At 35.9% G+C, this 6000-nt stretch overlaps 1 protein-coding gene across 2 annotated transcripts in view; it reads left to right on the top strand.

The window, feature by feature from the left end:
• Positions 1-3897: 3897 nt before the first annotated feature.
• CDH10 (cadherin 10) overlaps positions 3898-6000 on the top strand; it is a 192945-nt gene continuing 190842 nt past the window's right edge. For both annotated transcript variants that reach the window (XM_030856467.2, XM_030856466.2), the window contains exon 1: positions 3898-4290. The gene's annotated coding sequence lies outside the window, so the exon portion shown is untranslated. The remainder of the gene's footprint in view (positions 4291-6000) is intronic.

The following is a 6000-nucleotide window of genomic DNA, read 5'->3' as shown; positions in this document are numbered from 1 at the left end:
TTACTCAGCCAAGAACAAGGAATGAAATTGGGTCATGTGTAGAGACATGGGTGGACATAGAGACTGTCATAGAGTGAAGTAAGTCAGAAAGAGAAAAATGAATAGCATATAAAACAAAAACAAATGTATGGACACGAAGGTAGGAAAGTGGCGGGGATGGTGGTGGTGGTGGTGGGATGAATTGGGAGATTGGGATTGACATATATATGCTAATATGTATAAAATAGATAACTAATGAGAACCTGCTGTCTAAAATAATAAAATAAAATTCAGAAAAAAAAAGAAAAGAAAAGAAAAAAATGCATGTGAAATTAACTTGCTTCTAAAAAAAAAAAAAAAAAAAAGAAAAAGAAACCCTGGAAAGGTAGCTGAGAAGCTGTTGTTTTAAAACAAGTATGTAGCTGTTTAGCAGGGGACACCTTAAGGATTGATGCTTATTGTTTAGCAACAGTGAGACAACTTTTTGGCATATAATTCCACATGGAATGGAAGGTTGTTTTAGTTAACTGATTTTAACCAAATTGGGTCTTTTACATTTGCAATGAAGAGGGTCAGCCTTCAGAGAGTCCCTTATTATAATGACAGCATGCTCTTCAATTTCTTGAGTGTTTTATTACTATAGTAAAGCATTTTCTGTGCAATTTCACATGTAGTTTTTACATTATGGAAATATATTTTTTAAAGTTTTCATCAGCTTTTATTTGCTTATAATGGTCATGTGGCCTTTCCTTACATCGAGGGACACTTTTGTGAGGCGCTGACCCATTTGTCCCATTTATACAGAGTTTACTGTTCCTTTTTCTGACTTTCCAAGGGGTAACATTTCCTAACATTCGTGACCATAGGGAAGCTTTACCTAATGCGCAGGACTAGTTTACGTAAGATTTCCAGAGAAAACAAAAGAAATAGAGAAATTTGCAGAATCCCAAGTTAAACCATGTATAGAGTGAAACAGACAAGGAACTGAAAAATGATATTGCTTAATAAAAAAAAATTATCAGAAGCTTTAATTTTTAGCCAACAGTTCATTTATACTTTAATTTTTATTACTAAAGCTTTTATTCAATAGGATACCATATGAGTCTCTCTTGCACAAGGAGGGCATTAAGAAAAATGGGATACATTTTAATGCACTCGTTCAAATTCTCTGTCTCTCTCTCTCTCATATCTGTATCTACACATTCTGAATTTTAGGATACATGGATGTTTTGTTTATTATTTACTTAATACATAACTGATCATAAAACAGAAAATGCAATGACTGGTGATACCACTGTTTCATACTTCAAAGTTTTTAAATGCTAGTAAAATTTATATTGCATGGATACCATTCTGTAACATTATGACAAAATTTTAATTTTAAACAGAACAAAATTTTGTTTTTTCTCTTAAAACTAATAAAATATGCTGCTATATGATACATAGATATGGTGACACTACTGCTATTTTTATCCAATTCTGTCATCTTCTCTAATAGTATGAGTGGTTTTAGCTGGGCAAATAGCTTTCCAGAGTAAATACTACATTTCCAGGCTTCCCTTGAAACAATTTGTGGCCAAGTGTCTCATTTCCAGCTAAGGAAACCATAGAAGGTTCTAATGAAAGAGGGCATCCTTTCCTTCTTTATTTTATTCCTCTTTCTAGAAAGTGGATGTGGGGGTGATTGCTATTATATCATATATGTGAGTTCAGCTCCTCAGGACTAGGAGAAAAGGAACCATCAAGAGAAAAGGAACCCAAGTTTCTGATGACTACACAGAGCACAGAAATCGTATCAATTCAGAAATTTATGCAAGAGAAGAGTAAACTTCTATCTCGTTAAAGAAAACTATTATCAGTATTTGGGGAATACATCATTGCAACATGTATTTTCATTAATAAAACAGCATTTTACATATCAGATCAGCCTTTGGTTATTTTCTCAACTGGACCAATGAAAATGTAATATAAGCAACTCCTCATACTATGCAGCCATTTATTCTGAAACTAACAACAAACGTACAAAAATAATTAATCTAGCAAAATGCCATCATACATGTATGCACCTGACCTGTTGCATTTAATTAAACACTATACAATTTATATATAGACTATGACATTCTATAATTTCTCTTGACAACCAACTTTAATATGTCAATGGCAGTATTATATTGAACACATACATACATCATATTAACACAAATATATTACAGAAAAAAATGGAATATTTATTTTTATCCGATTCTAAAGTTAAGGTCCTCTGTTCAAAAGCAAAAACAAAAAAACTATGGGTAAGTGAACTAGAGACAAGTGTAAGAATTCTTGCTCTATTATCACACAACTTTAGTAGGGTCATCACAATTGTCCAGATGCCCTCATCTGTAAAATTGTTTCAAAAGGCTCTTTTGAGAGTTTCCCTGGTGGCGCAGTGGTTGGGAGTCCGCCTGCCGATGCAGGGGACACGGATGCGTGCCCCGGTCCAGGAAGATACCACATGCCACGGAGCGGCTAGGCCTGTGAGCCATGGCCGCTGAGCCTGCGCGTCCGGAGCCTGTGCTCCGCAACGGGAGAGGCCACAACAGTGAGGGGCCCGCGTACCGCAAAAAAAAAAAAAAAAAAGTCCCTTTTGGCTCTAAATATCATTTTGTTGAACCGAAATATTTGATATTTTAAAATATTAAACTAGCTGGTAACATTGGTCATATAATAACCTTGCGTATACTAAAACTTATTTGAAATCTAATTTAGGATCCCCACACCCTTTTTCTCCCCCAGATTGAGTTGTCCCATTATGCTGATTATATACGGGGTCTGCTGGGGTTAGAATAATAAAATAGTCTACCAGGAGGTAGTATGACATCTCAGAAACGGTACTAACTGGAATTATGAATATACATAAGTATATATGTTATATATTTAATAAACATGTTTATATAAATATAAATGTCATTCTAGTTTTAACTCTAGTTAGCTCTGTGACCTTAATTAAATCATTTAACATTTCTGAGCAGAATCATGTATTCTAAAAAAGTTACTATCTTCATAATTCCTCCTCCAGCTTTACGATTATATTTATAGTATATTATTATTTTATGGCATGTTTATGTAATTTATTTATTTAAAAAGGAATCTACATGTAGCCAGAAAAATATAAGGACGGTCATTATTTTGTGGCGCTATACTGACATCCTTTGGTAAGATTTTGGTTCATTCCAACTTAATGTAGAGATAAATAGGGAGATGAACAGTTAGATGGTTAAGTAAACAGAACCACCCAAATGTATTTATTACCTCCCCCCTCCCTCCCGCCCCCCACACGTTTGGGCATGACAGTTAAGTTTCCGAGAAAAAAAGTTAAAAGAAAAAAAAAAAGAAAGATGCCGTTACGCCCCAAATCTAAATATTTTAATAGGGTTAATTGAATATTTACATTATGAATAAAATATTTTATCTATAAAATATAAAAAGGCAAAGCAGGTAAGATTAAGCAGACAAGACTGGCTCACGGACATCCCCAAACGATGAGCAAGGTATGTTCTAGTATGAAAATAAGCAACAAAAATAAGGTGTTTGGAGAATCAAGGAAAGAAAGTTCCCTGAAAGCAAAAATAAATCATTTAAACCGCACCAAAAATCACTCTGGTAACGTGTCAGATCTCGTTGCAGTGTGACTTGGCACTCGGTTCATGTATTTCGGTAGTCTGGCATAAGGATGGTGCCCGAATAGATATATCAGATGAAGAAGTATCTATTAAAAGGAATTGCAAGAAGCAGTCCTGTTCTGAGATTGTATTACGGACACAGCCGGATTAGATTGGGTTGATTACCTTAGCCTTGAAACAGAGAGTCTTTCTGCCCTGCGGGGGAGGGGAAGCCTTTCATCCAAAGCTCTCCTCTGCGCTGCGCCCTCCCCTCGCATTCACTTGCAAATCGCTGTGTGCTTGCAAAAGCCAGCACTTCTAACCTTCCCATGGCGAGTGCTGCAGCTCTATCAGCAGAACCTTTCTCTCCGAGTGAGGAAGGGTTTTTCCCCCCCTCCTTCCTTTTCTTTTCTTTTCTTTTCTTTCTTTTTTCTCCCTTAATCAGAAGCACTGAATGAAAGCCAATCAGAGAGAGCTCGCCCCCGTTTTTTTCGGTTCCCTGCCGTCCAGAGTTAAAAGTGATGCTGAGAGAAAGCTTGAGTTAGATTGAAGTAGAATCAGTGATAGAAAATAACAGCCGAAAACAAACAAAAAGGGGACATAGTGACAATTTCTCCAGGGTTATTTTGGCTGGAACCAACTTCCATTATCCAGAAGCTGATAAAAAAAGGTAGGAAGACTTCATCTCGCTCTCTCTCTCTCTCTCTCTCTGTCAATCTCTCTCTCTTTTTTCCCCCTAACTCCCTTAAGGTCTCTTATTTTCTTTCCCTGGGGGAAAATGTTTGTTTTTAAGTTGTATTCAGCAGTTATTTTCAAATAATTATCTTTAATACATAGAAAATTACTAAGCATAAAACTATATATTGGATTCTAGAAACAACTGCTTTGAATATCTGAAGAGGTAATCTAAAACTGGATAAATTACATATTATGCTCAACAGTGGGTCATTATGTTAGAGTTTATGAATTCATTCACTGTGAACAAATGCTAAAAATATATTATGGAGTGTAATTTGTCACGCTCATACTTGTTCATCTTAATTTTAAAAAATCCGTTGAAAAGAACATTGTTGCTATGAACTCTATCACCGAACATTACTTTGCATTCCATATGAATGGGTCCACTCTGCACTTATTTATAGTCGTAGTTCATTGTAAGTTCAATATAAGGAGAAATGACAGGCAGAAGACAGATGCCTTGAACCTGTCAATGGTCACTAAGCATCTACATAAATAAGATAGATTGGCATTTATCAGAAATAGAATAGGCATAATTCCTAGATTCGCATTTTGTATCTGAGTCAGAAGTATGAGAGGGGAAAGATGAAGAGGGGAGATTAAATGCATGTAGTCAGCAGTTGCAGTATTTATTGTCTCTGCTGCAATAAAATCCATATTTTATGTGGTGTAAAATTAATGCAGCACATTGCAAGACTAAATGCATGTCCCCAACAAGTAACTATTGATAGCCCTGTAAGTGTGGGAAAAAGCGGTAGTCTGAAAGTGTTTTTATGCCACTGCAATAAAAACCTACCATCTTATCATTAAAAAGGGGGGTCTACAGGTGCAGTCACAGGCAAACGTCATTTTAGAATTGACCTCTTGTCTTTTGCTTCCAAAAAGCAGATCTGTTTCCTATAATTGTTGTTCTTCATTCCAGTAAGAGCTTCTATTATCCAAAAGGGCACATGCATTACTCTCAGCTGTTTGGAGATGCATGCTTTTTTCTTGCTGTGTTTTTCTTGAAGGATCTATATTAAAAATAATCTGTCCCTCTGATGCTGACAACTGGTATACTTCAATATATATGTTAGTAGAGTTTCTCCCTCCACAGCATCCCCCTGTCTATCCTGCTTTAAAATGTGGCTACAAGAGCTTCTCTGTGGTGAATAACACTTGGCAAGAGTGTGCTCATTTTTTAGGTCTGGTATGGTGAGGATTTTTAATTAGTAGAACTTTCAGGAAAACATTATGTCATGGACAAGAGCTCTAGGTTAATTTTTAGTTAAAGCATGAAGAAAATAGGAAGAGGTCTGTGTCATAGGGAAATAGGTAAATGGTAAATTGCATAGATAATCTTCTTGCCCCCCTTCCCTGTAGCATAGTAAAGGTGGCACATACGTATTCAATGTGTAATGCATAAGGAAATAGTGGTTTATTGGTGGGCGGGTGTGGAGCAAAGGTGTTAGAAAGTGCACAAATCTAAGCAGAGTGTGTTTGTGGCTTAGGAACACATCAAATACAAATCCATTCTGATGATGAAAACAAAGAAATGCTTCTTTCATTTGCTTTCACTTTTTTTTTTTGGATGTGTTTTTAAAGTGTGAGTCAACGTCTGCTTTCATTAAATCAGATACTTCTTTGGTTTCAAATACTTGCT

This window comes from Globicephala melas, chromosome 3, assembly GCF_963455315.2.
Source record: "Globicephala melas chromosome 3, mGloMel1.2, whole genome shotgun sequence".
Classification (NCBI taxonomy): Eukaryota; Metazoa; Chordata; class Mammalia; order Artiodactyla; family Delphinidae; genus Globicephala; species Globicephala melas.
This window is presented reverse-complemented; position numbering and strand designations above follow the sequence as displayed.